The sequence below is a fragment of the Narcine bancroftii genome, chromosome 7 (genome assembly GCF_036971445.1).
Source record: "Narcine bancroftii isolate sNarBan1 chromosome 7, sNarBan1.hap1, whole genome shotgun sequence".
NCBI classification, from domain to species: domain Eukaryota; kingdom Metazoa; phylum Chordata; class Chondrichthyes; order Torpediniformes; family Narcinidae; genus Narcine; species Narcine bancroftii.
Window position 1 is genome coordinate 10115757 of NC_091475.1, and position 19203 is coordinate 10134959.

The window sequence follows — 19203 nt, forward strand, 5'->3', positions numbered from 1 at the left end:
ATATTCCTTGTTAGATTGTCCCATCACTATTGCTATAAAACCTATTGCCCATGTCATCATGAGTAATGCCACTGGTTATCGCCCAGCTTTTACGATTATTGAAATAATTCAAGAAGCTAATCACAGATGAAATGTTAATGAATCATTAACATGTTTTATAAATTTGCATTGAAGCAATAAAAAAAGATCCATGGTAATATAATTTTATGGATTAGCTAAATATCCATAATCTGACAAGTATTTTTGTGCCATGAATAATTTTAGTAGGAATGGATATTTGCTCACAGGCAATAACAGCACATCCTTTGCAGGCCCTGCTTAGAAATTCTTCTGCAATGCTCAGCTAAATGATCTATACTTGGAAGTTTTACATCTATCCCTCCATCAGTTCTCCCCACCACATTATTTTCTTTACCGCTACCAGTCTTGCCTTTATAGAAGTAAAATGAAGTTAGTTTCACATACAAACTTTCATCCTCTCAACCTGAAAAATCTCTGAACTCAGGCCAAGTGTGATAATCCACCATTTCACTTTGAAGATCATACTGTTAATATTGTTTATTTGACTGCTAAACCAAAATAATACCAAGTAAGAACACAATGCTGGAGAAACTTGGCAGGTCAAACAGTGTACTTTATGTAGCAAAGATAAAGATACATAACATTTAGTGCTTGAGCCCTTCATCAAGGTATAAGCAAATATTTTATGAGTTCCTCCAGCATTGAGGATTTACTTCAGTCATGTTGTCTGTAGACTTTCATGTTTTCCTTCTTAAAATAATATCAATCTTGCAGGTATAATCAATATCTCTAAAGTTCCTACAATAATATCTTGTGGCTAATTTAAAAATGCTAGAACTGTATTGAGTAGCTCCCCCCATTCTTTAGAAAGCATAGGAAACAAATTACAGGGTTCCTATTTAAATCTTTCATATTTAGAACATTAAGAAGTATATGTTAGAGGTGAATAATATCCACTTGCTTTCTGAGTATAAATTTGCAACAAGAGAAACTGGCCCAGCATGCTCACAGTTAATCTGACTTCTGTCTAACAGTGGTTTAAAATTAAAATTCCTCCCATTTATTCAATTGAAAAGAATTCTACTTTAATATTCTGTTACTGCTAATTGAAACAGTCATCATCTGTCTCTCAGTCAACCTTTTGTTAATAATTAAGCAAAATATAAATTGTAGCCAGCGGTATAGAATCACATGGATTAGACCTGGCCAATATTAATCCATGCATTGTTTAGAAATCAACTTCTGATTCAAGTCAACAGTTACTGAAAGTACGAAATGTTTAGTCATGATAAATGTTTGGGACAACATCCATTTTAAGAGTCCATTTCAGTCCCTAGCTGTACAGATGTTCTGAACCAAAGGCTAAACTCTGACACAATGAGATGAAGCATCTGGTCCTGAATTCATTTGGTAAATAAGAAATAATCCATTCCAGGATCAGGCTTCAAAATCATTGAAAATTTGAAGAACTCTTGGCTTCTACCATCCGACATGGACACCAGAGAGAATTTCCCCTTTTGTTGAAGTGAAAAATTTAATTCACACAAATTAACTTGATTTTTCTTCCCTTCTTCAGCAGATCCTCAGGGTGGGTTCAAATCAGTGGTTTTCAAACCTTTTCTCTCCACTCACATCCCACTTTAAGTATTCCCTGTGCCAGAAGGGCTCTGTGATTAGTAAGGGGGTGCTTAAGGTGCTTTGTGGGTGGAAAGAAAAAGTTTGAAAGCCACTGTTTTAATCGTACCTCTGTCTCATTATGTGCACTGTTTCATAACTCCAAAGGAAATGGACCATTGACAATTTTTATCCAGCAAAATATTTCAGTAACAATCTAGAATGGTGGTCTCACCCATTTTCCCCCCTTTCATGTTTCTTTGGCTTGGCTTCGCGGACGAAGATTTATGGAGGGGGTAAAAGTCCACGTCAGCTGCAGGCTCGTTTGTGGCTGACAAGTCCGATGCGGGACAGGCAGACACGGTTGCAGCGGCTGCAGGGGAAAATTGGTTGGTTGGGGTTGGGTGTTGGGTTTTTCCTCCTTTGCCTTTTGTCAGTGAGGTGGGCTCTGCGGTCTTCTTCAAAGGAGGTTGCTGCCCGCCAAACTGTGAGGCGCCAAGATGCACGGTTTGAGGCGATATCAGCCCACTGGCGGTGGTCAATGTGGCAGGCACCAAGAGATTTCTTTAGGCAGTCCTTGTACCTTTTCTTTGGTGCACCTCTGTCACAGTGGCCAGTGGAGAGCTCGCCATATAACACGATCTTGGGAAGGCGATGGTCCTCCATTCTGGAGACGTGACCATTCATGTACTACTTTAAGTAATCCCTGACTAATCACAGAGCATCTATGGCATAGGGATTACTTAAGGTTGTATGAGAGTGGGGAAAAAAGTTTGAAAACCAGAGGGATTATGAGACCAGGTTGGGCGAAAGGGCCTATTCCCATGTTGTATGTCTTCATGATTGAAAATTACTTTCTTACATTCAAGCTTTATGGGTTTCAAGGTGACTGATGAGACCCCTGTGGGACCCATAGACTCTGCCACAGGTAGGAGCAGAGGATCAAAGAGATGAGTTCTTCGAGAGGTGGAGCAATGCTTCCACCATTCATGCTGGACCTGACTGTGTTTCCAGTGAGGGAGAACCTGAGTTTATGACCTTAAATGTTCTTGCTCCATTTGGACCAATCAGGAATCAGAGATGTTGCACACTGTCAAGGAGATTTTGAGAATGTGCCCGATTTCCTCTGTCCACCTGATAATCTCTTGCTGTGATGCACCATGGAATAGTGTTCAAAGGTCACTGACCTAAAACATAAACTTCTTTCCCCACTGAGTCTCTTCAGGAATTTGTGTAGCTATTCAAGGTAATAGAGCAATGGTTTTCAAACTATTTCTTTCCACTCACATACCATCTTATGTATTCCCAATGCCATCGGTGCTCTGTGGTTAATAATGATTACTTAAGGTGGTATGTGGATGGAAAGAAAAAATTTGAAAACCACTATTTTAAATGTACCCAATTGACTCATTATGTGCATGGTTTCATAACTCCAAAGGAAATGGACCAATGACAATTTTTCTCAAAGTATTTCAGTAATAATTGGGTCTAGAGGGAGGTTCTCACCCTTTCCTCCCCCCCCCCCCCCCCACTCACACACCACCTTAAGCAACCCATTACTAATCATAGGGATTACATAAGGTGGTATATGAGTGGAAAGAAAAAGTTTGAGTATAGCTTTTTTTATTCTGGTAATGGGCATTCAAAAACATGATCTGTCATGGAACCAGCTGAGTATAATTAAAGCCTCGTTGCCTGCGAAGTGGTTTTTGAAAGAGGATACTCAAATTGCTACACTTACACTTTGAGTAGATTTGGGGGATTTTGTGAAAACAACATTGGTAGCAACTCTCCAATGCTTTGAAGTGCCTGCTGAGAGAGTCCATCTTTCAAACACATGTCGAAAGGCTTCAGATCACTTGCTACCTGGTAGACCATAGGCTTGAGCTGTCTTGGAGGTCTTGTTCTTAAAACACTCTTTTCGTCGGGCAAACAAAGACTGGGATGGCACTTGAGAGGAAATAGTCACTTTCACCATCATTATCTCCTGTCTCTGGAGAAAAGATTCTTATTACAAATCTTCTTAATGACCCCACTCAAAATTGTGTTTATCTCTTACTTCCCAGCCTCCTCCACTCCTGAGAAAACAAACCCAGCCTATCTAATTTTTTTCTCTTAACTGAAAAGCTCCAATTCAGGCAACACCACAGCGACTCTCTCCTGAGCGTGAGCTCACCCTCAGCAAATGACTGAAGTTGTGGTGATCTTGTTTCAGGAGTGGAGGCAAAGCCCTGTGGGGTAGCTCCATTCCAATGGGGGAACCTTTGAATGCAAAGAGTCACATTGAAACAAGAAAGACTGAGAAATATATTGCAGCAATGATACAACATTGCTGGAAACCAGTTTCCACTGTTTGCACGTCATCATGAACTAAATGTAAAGTGGAGATTAATTTCTGTACGTAGAAAATTTGAGAAAGATCCACAGCTCATCTCAATTGATGAAGTCAACAGTTTTTGTGCCATGTAACATTCTAGATTTCTCTTGGGTGACAGGAAGTGAAGATTAGGTCCACTGTGCTTCTAGCTAGGTAGAATGTACATAACAATGCAGGGAGCATCTCTTAAGCCACTTGGTGAACATAGTTGATCCTGATGAATGGTCTCCTGTTGGCAGACAGAAGAGAGTGTCCTCTATCGTTACTGCAATTTAATTTGCCCCTTTTGAGAAGACAGTCACAATCACAAAATCTCTAGGCTCCCTAACAAGTTCTCCTCTTCCCATACATAGGAAACAAGGCTGTGAACTTGTGACTTCATTTTTCTCTCTGAGAAGGGTGAGAACTTCAGCAAGGATACCATCTACTGAGAAGACTAACAAAGGGAGATCCTCTCCTAGTTCTCAAATGCAAAATGTAGTTGTTCTTGGAGATTCAATGCTATATTGCAAGAAAACAGATCTAATTGTAGGAGCTTTGTACTCTGCCCCCTCCAGTGCCATCTTTACAATGGAGACCAAGTATATGAAGTCTTTTGTGCTGGTCCACAGGGACTGGGTAGAGAGAATTTGGGCAAAACTATGGGTAGTCAGGAGATGGAGCTGTGGCGCAGTCCAGAGCAGAAGTTTAAAGGGTAGGTAAATGTGTGATCAGGAGCATGAGTAGGCCATCACTGGAGGAGGACAGGACTCAGTTCCATTAGCAGATAGGTCCACAAAGAGGGGCATCAAATTGTAGGCAATTAAATGGATTAGTGGAGAGTTAACTTTTCCCTCAAAGAATACTAGGAGTCTTGAATTCACCAGATGAAAGGGTGGTGGACCAGGATCCCTCAGCATATATATGAAGAATCCAATTGCATAATTGATAGACTATGAACAACCAGGTTAGGGATCAAGTTCTGGAATGAGGGATTGCTCTTAAATATGTCTACATTTTCTCAAATAAAGATAAAAAGAGGGTTAAGATGGTTTTGTTTTTGAGTAGGTTTATATGGGTCGACACAACATCATGGGCCAAAGGGCCTGTACTGTGCTGTAATGTTCTATGCCCTTTTTGTCATCCATGTTCAAAATGGACTGAATGGCTTCTTTGGTGTTGTAAATTTCTATAATTCCTTTGTTATTCTGAACAGAAGATGCTTCATGCACAAAAGAAATGGAACACAGATTTGTATTTATAAAATACCTTTCACATCTGCAACTCATTTTATCGCTAATGGTGCACTATTTTGAAGTACGTGATCAGTGGTCATTATCAGGAGGTGGTTTTAACCTTAGCCAGAGGTGAATGTGGTTGTTCACCAAAGTAGAATTGACAAATGAACTTGACTCAAAAAGTACAAAATCTCTCTGCTAATGTGTTTAATCTGCTGGGCATAATTTTATAACAGAATATCAGCAATGAGATGGTTGTTGAACATTGGAAACAAAAGGGATGTGCTAAGCAATAAGAAATTAATTAGACACCATAAGGAAAGTAGTCATTCAGAAGAGAAGGATGAATTTCCCCAACACTTGGATATTAAGTGGCTCAGCATGTTAGGACTATTATTCCAGGTGCATTTATATTCCCATTTTATTCACCACTCCATACTTAGCTTTAGAAATTATAATAGCCCTGGATTCTTTCATCAAAACCTTGAAGGGAGGGAGGTTTAGGGGCGACATCAGGGATAAGATTTTTTTAAAATACAGAGAGTTAAGGGTCCCTGGAATGCTTTGCCATGGTTGGTGGTGGAGGCCAGAACAATATGGGCATTTAAGAGACTTGGAGAATGAAAGAGAAATAATGAGGTAGGGAATGTTTAGTTTTTTTTAAAGTATATATGGGTCGACACAACATCGTGGCTGAAAGGCCTGTATTGCGTTGTAATGTTCTATGTTCTACATCCTATTATCCATGGCCTCAGGTACACTCTGCAAAAGATGTGATCATTCCAGTGAGGGTGCCAAGGAACTTCACCAGGATGTGGCCTGAGATGAGCTTAAGAGAGGATACGAATGAAATATATATAAATTACGAGGACTCTTTCCCCTTCTTAGAATTAAGTTAAACTAAAGGGTGTGAGTTTAGGTTAAGTTGGAAAAAATTGAAAGGGGATCTGAGAGGGGATTTTTTTCTAACATTTTTAGAATGTTAAGAATCTATTTTACATTAAAATCATACAAAAATTACAGCACAGAAACAGGCCCGTTCAGCCCTTCTCGTCCATGCCAAATATCTTCTCCCACCTAGTCCCATTGACCAAAACCCAGCCCATAACACTCCACACCTCTCTCATCCATAGACCTATCCAACTTTTCCTTAAATATAAAATTGAACCCGCATCTACCACTTTGATTGGAAGCTCATTCCACGTTCCCACCACCCTCTGAGTGAAGAAATTCCCCCTTTTATTTCCCCTAAACTTTTCCCTATTCAATATCAATCCATGTCCTCTTGTTTGAATCTCCCCCACTCTCAATGGAAAAAGCCTCTCCACATTGACTCTATCTGTCCACTTATGATTTTAAATACTTCTATAAAATCACCCCTCAATTTTCTACACTCCAGGGAATAAGGTCCCAGACTGTTAACCTTTCCCAGTAACTCAAACCCTGAAATCCAGGCAACATTCTTGTAAATCTCCTCTGCACTCTCTCTATTCTGTTTATATCCTTCCTATAATTTGGTGACCAAAACTGCCTACAATATTACAAATATGGCCTCACCAATGCCTTCATCGTGACGTCCCAACTCCTGTATTCAATACTCTGATTTATGAAGGCTAACATACCAAATACTTTCTACATGTGACTCAACTTTCAGAGAATTATGTACCAGAATTCCTAAATCCCTTTGTCCTCCTCAATTGCCTACCATTTAACATGTATGACCTTTGCTCACATTATCAGTATTAAACTCCATCTGCCATCTTTCAGCCCACCCTTCTAATTGTCCTATATCCCACTGCAAGCTTTGATAATCTTCTTCACTGTCCACCACATCACCAATCTATACATCACTTACTATCCTATCATGTAGATCATTAATAGATATGACACACAACAATGGACCCAGTACCGATCCCTGAGGCACTCCACTAGTCACTTGCCTCCAATTTGACAATTTTCTATCACTACTCTCTGGCATCTCCCATCCAACCATTGTTTAATCCAGTTCACTACTTCCACATTAATACCTAATGCTTGAACCTTCCTCACTAACCTCTTATGCGGACCTTGTCAAAGGCCTTACTAAAGTCCATACAGACAACATCCACAGTCTTCTTAGTAACCTCCTCGAAAAACTCTAAGAACACTATCTATTAATTTACCCACTGCCGACATCAGACTCACAGGCCTATAGTTACCAGGTTTACTTTTGGAGCCTTTTTTAAAAAAAGTGGAACAACATGAGCCATCCTCCACCTCCCCCAGCCCAGTGACATTTTAAATATTTCTGTCAGAGCCCCCATTATTTGTTCACTAACCTCCCACAGGGTCCTAGGGAATATTTTGTCAAGACCTGGAGATTTATCCACCTTTATTCTCTTTAAATTAGCCTCATTAATCTGTATATTATCCATGATCTCACTACCGGATTTCCCCACTTCACCTGGCTCAATATTCTTTTCCTTAGTGAAGACTGAAGAAATAAAATCATTTAAAATTTCCCCCATCTCTTCTGACTTCTCACATGGCCTACCCCACTGATCCTCAAGGGGCCCAATTTTACCCCTCACTATTCTTTTACTTTTAATGTACCTGTAGAAACCCTTTGGATTTATTTTATTTTACCTTGCATATCTTTTGTGTACAGCCTTAGTTCATGTGCTGCTTACGGTTGGCCTCCTCTACATTGAGGAGATAAAATACAGATTGAATAGATCTCCATTCAGTTCTGAACCTTCGGTTAGTTTCCATTTTAATTTTATGCCCCAGCCCTTCTCAACCTTTCTACAGCTATGGCCCCTCCTCCCCCCTCCCCCAGGATTCTGCTCAAAGTTCACGGGCCCCCTTCCCGGAGAAGCAGTCAAGTTTTGGTTTCTTCTGAGCTTCTCTCCTACCAACTCCCTTAAAAAAAACATTAAGAGTATGTTATGTGAGGTGAAAAGAAAACAAGGTTTTAACTTAAATGTGCTGTGGCCCCCAGGGGTGATGAGGGGAGTAGGGGTGGGGATGGGATGCTGTTGGGCCCCTGTTGAGAATGGCTGTTCTACCCTGCTCCCACTCTGAACTCAATGACCTACCACATTCTAACAATAAAGACAAAAGTAACTGTATTTTAAAGCTTTCCTGACTTAGCACTGAACTCAACAATTTCAGATAATAATCATAACTCCAATTTATTCAGTTATGGGAAATGATTTTGCCATTGTCATTTCCTGCTCCTTTAGACTTATTTTCTCTTCATTTTATTTCTTATTATCATCCCTTTTATGTCTTGAATCATTATTCCCTTTCATCATTTATGCACTCAATCAGAGCTCTTCCCTTGTCATTCTTTCCCCCTTTTTCCCCCCCTTTCCATGACTCTACTTGCATTGAGCTTCTCACCTCTCATCATTTTCCACTTTTGGTGAAAGGTCATTGATCAGAAATGCTAACTTTGTTTCTAACACTTGCAGTTTTAATTTCAGTGTCAAAGCATCTATTGGAAAGCTAAACGTTCCCAATGGAAAAATTTGTGCTTTTGACATTTTAGACTTAACTGTATCCATTCCCATGCAGAGAATTACTTTGAATAAGACTCCATGTTGTTTTTTTTTGGAGGGGTACTGTTTTTTTTGACAAGGTAATTGTAAGGCTCGAGTTAAGTCAACAACTTGACTATTTGGCCAATAACTCTTCAAGAATGTAGCAGACAAACAGGTTTTGGATTTTCTTATGGAACTCAGATGATAAATGGCATTTGGTAATGTTCTACAATAAAAGTTTATGCTTCACTGCTGGCTTTCTGATCTAGACTCACAGCCTTGATTATGGGGTACTCACAAAACTCCATCTCCACAATTCAAATTCATCATTTTGGAAAATGCCTGATGCACTATCAATGACTTCAAAGAATAGAAGTTGAAGAGAAACCAATAGGCTTTTATTCACAACTGAATGGAGGTACATCCATGCTGGTTAACTGTTCTGGACTGTGGCACAGTCACCTTTATTCGGGGGTCAGTGGGAGAAGCCTCAGGCACAGTCAGCAAGGGGCATGTCCTAACACATCCAAACATATACAGTGGTTCACCACAATGTCTGCCTTTGAATTAATGAGACGATAGGTGGTTGAAGAAAATGCAGAAAAGACACTTTGAGGTAGAATGTTAGGCAGTGTATTTTACGTTAGAAGAAAAATGTAATTTTTTTCAAACTATGCCTTAAGGTTGATCACAAGCCAATAAGTAAAGGCTGGCAAATAGTGCTATCCAGGAAAAGCAAATCTGTTTCTGGATCCCACAGCTAAAAATTAAACCCACGACGCTATTATTTTAGGCAATTTGATCCAAAATACATCTGTAAGCAACAAAATACATTTGCAATTTTTGAGGGGGTTGCTATTGTACCAGTTAATTCTGCTCCTCTTTCACCTCGCATTGAATTTGTTATCACTATGCTTCAATTTTATCCTTTCATGTCTGACATTTCTTAAGGAATCTTGTGTGGGAAATTGAATGTTGCTATTCCATGTTCAATTCTCAATCAATGGTTGGTGTTCACACCTGGAATAACTTTATTATGGTTTACTGAAATGGTCTCCTAGTTAAGGTTAGTTCTCTACTGACTTTACACAGAACTGACGAGATACCCTGACCAACCATTTGTTCAGGTCTGCGCCTGTCCAAACGACTCCCCTGTCCTGGATCATAACTCTGGCCTTGACATTCGATCCCACCCCCCTCATGGCCCATGATTATGAATCCCTGGTACTCAGATCCCCGGATCCTACCCACAACCTGTCCACCCTCTTGGCACCTAATCTACTGCTCCTCCTTCTGCTGCCTACAATTCCAAGTGTTTGAGGCTCTGATCACCCAACACATTCTTTGCTTTCTCCCCATTACCAAAACCAGTAAACAATCGCAATCTCACTGGACCTCCTTTTGAGGTCTAACTAGTTTTGAAAATAGCAACACCCATCCCCTATCACCACAGTCACCACCTACCTTACTCTGTGTCTGCATTCCCTGTCAATCAGTGCACATATTCAAACCAAACAAAAACGTGGATCATGCCTCAGCCATGGCCTTCAACTCCACTTACTCTTACTGAATGGTACACACCAAAATGGTCTTTTTTTTAAATGCATTATAACCATATTTTTAAATACCACGTTAACAAAAGTCAAAACAAAGAGCACAGCAGTGTGAGATCTGGACAGTTTCAATGTTGTGGCAACTTTGCATTTCATCAATGGAATTAATATTTCAGGTCAATGACCTTCCATAAGAACTGGAAAACATTGGACATAAGAAGAATTTTAAAATGCAAAGAAAAGGGAGAGAGGTTGAGAACAAAAGGAAAGCTCTATGATGAGGTGGGTGGGTGAGCATGAAAGATTGAATAGCACAAATGCTACTGGAGCCGGACAAAGAAATGTTATAAAGGCTGGTAAAAGGTAGATCTGGAGGAAGTATAGATTGAAAAAGAGGAATAAAACCTTATATTTTTTTAACTCCAAAAGGAGTAAAACTAACTGCTGGAGTTGTGAACTACAAAGGCTGGAATAGAGGATTATCTGAGATTGTTGAATTCAATATTGAGCTCAGAAGGCTTTGTGTGCCTTATCGGATGTTGGGGTCTTGTTCTTCAAGCTTATGTTGGACTTTGTTGGAATGATGTAGCAGAAAGAATATGAAATGATCAGAGTAGGAGAACTGGAGTGACAGGCAGCTGAATGCTTCAGGTTACTCTTATGGGGCAAACCAAGATGTTCTGCAATGTCGATACCCAACGCACATTTGTGTTTGCCAATGAGAAGGAGAAAAAATGGTAGGAAATAAGTGCAATCTACAAAATTAAAAGTTCTTGTCAATTTATAGTTCCATTCTACATAATGTCTAGATCGCTCAAAAATGGGAACAAAGGAGGTAGAAGGGTAGATATTGTATTTCCTAATGTGGTACAGAAAGGAAGCACGAGAAGTAAAATGTGTACAAGTGCAAATCAAAGCAAGCCAGAAATACTAGTACCTTTGAAGTGCTGAAAGGGGAGGCAAGCGGGAGATGTGGTGGGTGGTGATATCTTACTGGAGCTGTGGGAGGTTATGGAGGATTCGTCCTTTGAATGTGGAAGTTCAGAATAAAAAAAACTGATCTTTGTTCTGGGTGATAGGGAGGAGGATGAACGCAGAATAAATGGATAGGAAACTAATATGATTGAGGAACTGTTAAGAAATGTTAACAGTTAGGAAATCCCTGATAGGGAAAATAGGAAAACAGACAAGCAGTGGATGAAAAATGATGTTTGCAGAATGGATGTGACAGAGATGGAGAAACAATCAAAATGGAATGGAGTTCTTACTGAAGGCAGGATGTATTTATGGAATCCACAGTCATTGTAATTACAGGTCAACTGATCCATCCTCTGAAATGGAGATAGAGAACTCGAGAAAGATGGATTCTAGTAACTGACTTTGTAAGCAAATATCAACGAAAACCCACTACCATTGGACCGGCGAGAAAGATGGGTTCCTGAAGATGCAGTGCTGAACCCACTGCTATTTTTAATATACATCAGTGATGGGACACAATTTTAAGATGTGCAGGTGATGTAAGTTGGGAGAATCGTAAGCCGGGCAGAAGACTTAATTACATGCTTGGCTGAGAAGAATTCTGGACACCTCAGCTTGGATCTTAAGCTTAGGAAGCCCTACTTGTAGAAGGGTCTTTACTAAAATGATTGCAGGGTTAAGGATTACAGTTACATAGATAGGCTGGAATGCTGTGTTGTCAATGGGCAGGAAAAGTTTTTATAGAGGTTCACAAAACCATGGAGGGTTTGAATAGAAAGGATACACGAGTGGCTCTGTAAAATGACTACGAATAGGCTGGCGAATATAGATTCAATAGGGGCCTTCAGATGGAAACTAGATGAACACTTGAAGGAAGAGGGTAACACCCCATCTACCTTTGTATCCAATTGTCCTCTTGCTTATGTTTATTGTGGATGCACTAATGGCCCTCACTGCAAATATATATGGCGTCATAGAACCTTTTTGGAGTTCTGAATCTTTTGCAATAATACAATATCATTTATTTTTTTTAAAGGAGCCCTCAATTCTTTGTACCTATAATTATAATAAACAATTTACATGAAACACGGTCTTCAAAATGATTCATTATATACTTAAGGACTGCGTAGTTATAATTAACAGTTTATTATTGGGTAATATAAGTTGCTAATGCATTCAGTGGCATTTGGGGTAAAAAAAAAATCAGATTTAGTTACAAGTTATTTTGATTGCCTGCAGCTCATCATGGCTGACAGTGTAATGTCAAAATGCCTGCAGCATCAACATTTGTGGATATGCAAACTTTAATCAACAAACATTAGTCAGACATGGAGATGCCCTGCTGAGATTCGACACATAATAAGGCATCCATACTGAATGTAGCATTGCAGAATGGAATAGTCGGCTCCAAGTAAGAACTCGCATTAATTTGACCTTCGAGTACTCCCGGATCAATGTTGATTAAAGGTTGGATGTACAAGACGACCTTCTCTATTCTGGACCCTCACCCTGACTTTAAAAGAAACACCCATATCACAGTTCTATTTTTGTTTTCAAACTTTTCACACACAGGGTCTTCATTAGATGCCAATTAATATGAATTTCTATATGGCATATTCAATATTAACTGGATTGTGAAGCTCAATTATTTCAGCCTTTAACAATTGGTTGAGCTGCATTCTTCCCAAGATCAATTTAATGATCTGCAATGCATTGTCCATTTGTATAATTCAAATCAAAACTTTAACTTTTCACAGTTTTTGTTCCATCTATCCTGCAATTTCAGTTTCCTCAAATTGGAATGTTACAGAAAGCTGTCTTTTCTGTCTCCCAACTCTGATCGTCTTCATTTGTACATGTCCCAAGAGGGGAAAATACTGCGCTATGTGTCAGATGAGAAATCAGTCATTTTTTTGTTTATGGTGACGCTTATTACTATTTCGGGGATTCTGTGATCACGCTCCCCAATTAGAGGGGGCTATGAATTCATACTAGATTGGCATGTTAGAAATGCTAAAAATATTAAAATTGTATGTCAAGTAATCACCAGATTGGCTGACAGGATCGTGAGAAGTACCAGCACTGCAGCTTCCAAAACTGTTGAGGATTAGTGTTATATTTTTACAGTATTAATGCCATTTATGTAGTCTGCCAATATGTACTTTAATGCAATAGTGTATGTACTTCAAAAGTGGTTCATTGTTTGGGAGGTGCTTTGGGGTGTCCTGAGGATATGATTAGGTGCCAAATAGAACAAGTTCCTCCAGCATTGGCGTTCATAGTTAGGATTCCAGGAAATCAGTATCACTGAATCATTCCTGTCCTTTATACCAACAACAGCTATGTGCCAGTCAATGGTGGTAATCTGACCTCGGAGTCCAATGGTTGTAGGTTCAAGTCCCAGTTGAAGCAGACACTGCCACAAGCCTACTGTCAGAGCTGCTGCCATTTGGATGGGGTTGCTGCTCTATCTGTGCTCCCAGGTGGATGTATGACATGATTTCTGGCCTTGGAATATTAAAATTAGCTTATGTTTCCCACATTTAAACAGTGACTGCAATTCAAAGATTGGCTGATTGGAAGATGTGAAAAATGTTCTTTGAAATGCAAAGGTTTCCTATTTTTCTGTAAACCCAGAGCCACAAAAATTTGGATCTATCTATCTGCTGGTGAGATAAATGGATAGGACTTAGCATAATAAATGTTGGAATTAGCAGAATTAGTTTGAGATGTGGTAAAAATCCTAATTTTTAAAATCTAATCAAATAAAGGAAGTAGCAAGAATTGGACAGCATGGTTAACACAATACTATTACAGCACCAATGATCCAGGTTGGAAACGTGACAGATTACAGATTTGATTTTGGGGTTCTCTAGGCTCGTAACAGAATCCAGTGCTGTCTGTGAGAAGTTTGTATGTTCTTCCTGTGTCTGCATGGGTTTCCTCCCTCTGTTCAAAGTGTATGGGGTTTGGAGGTTAATTGGGGTATTTGGGTGGCACGAGTTTATGAGCCTGATACCACACTACATGTCTAAATGTAAATACAATTTTTTTTTTTAAAACCAAATTTTGTGAAAGCAAAATGCAATGATGAAGAAATGAAAACCAGTTGATACATCTCGACTTGCAGCCTAAACTTTTGACCTGAAACACAAAACCTGCACTTAAGATGAAGAACAGTTCATCTGTGAAGTCCATATTAATATCAACTTTTTCCATTCACTCTGTTAGGCCACTAAAAAAATCTTTAAGAGCCTTATGCACTTAAAACTTAGGAGGTGCTCGATTTACCAAGTAGCAGTCCTTCTAAAGGTAACTTTACTCCTTACTTCTTTTAGAATAGGCTGAACTGCTCAGCAAGGTCATGCTTTGTGTCTGAGTCCTTTTTGCCAGGACATTGAACTTTGACTGAGGTCATGCAGTGGTCCTGCTGTGGGTCTGCTGCACAGTGGACCACAAACTATGGCCTGAGGGAGTCCCCAAACGCAGGGCGTGGTCTGCCCATGCCAGTTGATACTGTCTTACCCTGACCTTCACCTACCCCATTCCTATGAACAGATGTCAGGGGGCACGAGGCAGATGGTCTTGAACTGTCTTCCCCTGACCATCTCCTGGGCTGGAGAAGCAGGGTAAAGGCAGCAAGTTATTATGTACATAATACATTTGGTAATCGTGGATCATTAAAATCCATGTAAATTTAAATTTAGACCATGAGCCTGTTTCACCCAATTGTTGTACAAACCATACCACCCCCCACCCCCGTATGTTTTGAAGGATGGGAGGAAATTGGAGCACCTGGAGGAAGCTCTCACAGACACAGGAAGAAAGTACAAACTCCTTACAGACAGCGGGAGATTTGAACTCCGGTCGCTGCCACTGGAACAGTGCTGTGCTAACCACTACACTAAATGTGCCACCCCTTACTTCTTAGCAATATACATTTTGCAACAATAAACATTATAACACTTGATGGTGAGAATTGTCCTGAATTTTGAGAAGTATATGAAACAATGAATTGTTTCTGGCCAGCAGAATAGACAGTAACCAAAGGCCACAGATTTAACAGGCAAATCTTGCTGGGATAAGTCAGCAAGTACACAAACGTGCTGGAGAAACTCAGCAGGTCACAGAAAAGTCAATGCTTCTGTGTTGAACAATGAGTACCTTCCTGTGTAAGAATCAGTGAATTTGGGATCAGCACAGGAAGACTTGAACTCACTGACCTTTCTTCAGTGGCTATTGCCTGACTCCACAAAAACGATGAACCCACCACATAATTCGGAGCAAAGCGCAAGGTGTCTGCTGAACATTTGTCAAATTAGACCTGGCAAAGGAAGAGCAAGTTCACTCACTTCTACAAAGAGGAAGGTACATGAGGGATTAAGGTCAAATTAGCTAACTTACCTTCGGCTCCGAATCATGGGTCCTCTACCGGCACCACCTACGGCTCCTAGAACGCTTCCACCAGCGTTGTCTCCGCTCCATCCTCAACATCCATTGGAGCGCTTACATCCCTAACGTCGAAGTACTCGAGATGGCAGAGGTCGACAGCATCGAGTCCACGCTGCTGAAGATCCAGCTGCGCTGGATGGGTCACGTCTCCAGAATGGAGGACCATCGCCTTCCCAAGATCGTGTTATATGGCGAGCTCTCCACTGGCCACCGTGACAGAGGTGCACCAAAGAAAAGGTACAAGGACTGCCTAAAGAAATCTCTTGGTGCCTGCCACATTGACCACCGCCAGTGGGCTGATATCGCCTCAAACCGTGCATCTTGGCGCCTCACAGTTTGGCGGGCAGCAACCTCCTTTGAAGAAGACCGCAGAGCCTACCTCACTGACAAAAGGCAAAGGAGGAAAAACCCAACACCCAACCCCAACCCACCAATTTTCCCCTGCAACCGCTGCAATCGTGTCTGCCTGTCCCGCATCGGACTTGTCAGCCACAAACGAGCCTGCAGCTGACGTGGACTTTTTACCCCCTCCATAAATCTTCGTCCGCGAAGCCAAGCAAAAGAAAGAAAGAAAAGAAAGAAAGAGATTGGCTAGGTCTTTTAACTGGTTGTGTGAACTGGATTTTTTTTTTAAAAATAAATGGCAATTTCATTCTTAATTGTTTCTGGATTTTTCTGAAACAGTTATTTCTGCTCATTTGTGAGCAGAGATTCTTTTGCATCCTTGCACGCAAACGCTCACTGCCAGCAGCCTAAACTAACCCCACCACCTAAAGGCATCATCACACAAAGCCCAACTGTCACACAGTGAAAATTCAAAAGTTAAGCTCGAACTTATCATGTGCATCAGTAGCAGGCCTTTTAAAGGAATTCCAGCATCAAGACAAGAGACAGCGTGGGTCATTTTTATTTTCTGCAGAAAGGGTGGGGTGGGAGAAGCAGATTCAATGGTAAGAAGTAAAACAGGAAAGTACCTCCAGCATTGTGTTTCATTTTTTTGGTTTCAGTGATAGCATTGGACATGTAGTTGACAGGGGAAAAAAAATCTACAGCGCAAAGGAGAAAGAGCAGAGAAGTGGAATTAATTGAACAGCTTTACAGGAGAACCAAAGCAATCACTATGAAAGATGCACAAGGCAGGCTGAATGACGAACGCCTGTACCATATCATTCTGGGATCTACAATGCCATGAAATTTAGAGATTTTGTTTTGCCTTTTGAGTGAGAAATTTTTTCTTCCAAAAATTAAGTGGGTGGGAATCAAAAATATCCTTTTGTGTTCTATTGCAAAACTCGGGTGTGAAGAGCTACGCATATTGTATGCATATCACATGTTGTTCAGCATGATGCTGAAACAAGCCAATAAAGACCTCAACAATGTTTACATCCGGTACCGCACGGATGGCAGTCTCTTCAATCTGAGGCACCTGCAAGCTCACACCAAGACACAAGAGCAACTTGTCCGTGAACTACTCTTTGCAGCCGATGCCGCTTTAGTTGCCCATTCAGAGCCAGCTCTCCAGCGCATGACGTCCTGTTTTGCGGAAACTGCCAAAATGTTTGGCCTGGAAGTCAGCCTGAAGAAAACTGAGGTCTTCCATCAGCCAGCTCCCCACCATGACCACCAGCCACTCCACATCTCCATCGGGCACACTGAACTCAAAACGGTCAACCAGTTTACCTACCTCGGCTGCACCATTTCATCTGATGCAAGGATCGACAACGAGATAGACAACAGACTCGCCAAGGCAAATAGCGCCTTTGGAAGACTACATAAAAGAGTATGGAAAAACAGCACCTGAAGAAACACACAAAGATCAGCGTGTACAGAGCCGTTGCCATTCCCACGCTCCTGTTCGGCTCTGACTCATGGGTCCTCTACCGGCATCACCTACGGCTCCTAGAACGCTTCCATCAGCGCTGTCTCCGCTCCATCTTCAGCATTCATTGGAATGACTTCATCACCAACATCGAAGTACTCGAGCTGGCAGAGTCCACAAGCATCAAATCCATGCTGTTGAAGACCCAACTGCGCTGGGTGGGTCACGCCTCCAGAATGGAGGACCATCGCCTTCCCAAGATCGTGTTATATGGCGAGCTCTCCACTGGCCACTGAGACAGAGGTGCACCAAAGAAGAGGTACAAGGACTGCTTCAAGAAATCTCTTGGTGCCTGCCACATTGACCACCGCCAGTGGGCTGATATCGGCTCCAACCGTGCATCTTGGCGCCTCACAGTTCGGCGGGCAGCAACCTCCTTTGAAAAAGACCGCAGAGCCCACCTCACTGACAAAAGACAAAGGAGGAAAAACCCAACACCCAACCCCAACCCACCAATTTTCCCTTGCAACCGCTGCAACCATGCCTGCCTGTCCCGCATTGGACTTGTCAGTCGCCAACGAGCCTGCAGCAGACGTGGACATACCCTTCCGTAAATCTTCATCCGCGAAGCCAAGCCAAAGAAAAAAGAAAGAAACATGTTGTATAAATTTAAATTTAGACATACAGCACGGTAACAAGCCCTTTGGGCCCCAGAGTCTATGCTGCCCAATTTACACCCCATTAACCCACGCCCCAGTATGTTTTTGAAGGGTGGGAGGAAACCGGAGGCCCCCGGAGAAAAGCCATACAGTCACATGGAGAATGTACACACTCCTTACAGACAGCGCAGGATTCGAACCCCGGTCCAGTCCCGATCGCTGGAGCTGTAAAGGCATTGCACTAACCACTACGCCAAACATTCTGCCCCTTAATGATATGATAGGTAAATGGCATGGAACCATACAGCAAAATCCAACTCATCTATGCTGACCAGGTTGGCATTTAGGGGCATTCCCAATTGCTTGCTTTTTTGGTGTATATCCTTACAAACATTCCCTATATCTGTCAAAATGTCTTTTGAATGTCCCAATTGCACCCACTTTCTAATCAGAGCTTGCTTCAGATTTCAACCAATCCTTGGGTGAAAAATATGCCCCACAAGACCATCTTAAATATACCATTGAGGCTGAATGTCAACAAGAACAAACTCAAAGCATTTACTGTATCATTTCTGAATCTAATTAGGATCGTGTTCCAGACAATGTTACATGCATTAATCTTTGAATTCCAACAAGTAATTATTTACAACATACCACAAGTATCTGCTGTGCTCTATCCACTTTTAACAACACGTGTGACTTCAGCCTGTAAATAGGAGAGAAAATCAATTTGAATTGATGGCCGAGTTCAACAAATGCTTTGACCTTCCTGGTAGATAATTATAGAAATTTGCCACTAACTTACAGCTTTTCTAGCAGTAATCAGTTCAACTCTTTAACAGCACTAATAAAGTGTGTTAGAAACACATTTTATTTATTTTCTGATGAGGGGTTACACAGCAGCAGCTGAGAGACTGATAGTATAATAAATTCAATTGTGCCAATTAAATCACTGCCAGATTAGACATTATGGCACTGAATTTCAGTGG

General features: G+C 41.0%; 1 long non-coding RNA gene across 1 annotated transcript in view; it reads right to left on the reverse strand.

The window, feature by feature from the left end:
• Positions 1 to 19203, reverse strand: part of LOC138739768 (uncharacterized) — a 103738-nt gene that overhangs the window by 61097 nt on the left and 23438 nt on the right. The window contains exon 3 of the long non-coding RNA XR_011342404.1: positions 18869 to 18920. This is a non-coding gene — a long non-coding RNA (uncharacterized lncRNA). The remainder of the gene's footprint in view (positions 1 to 18868; positions 18921 to 19203) is intronic.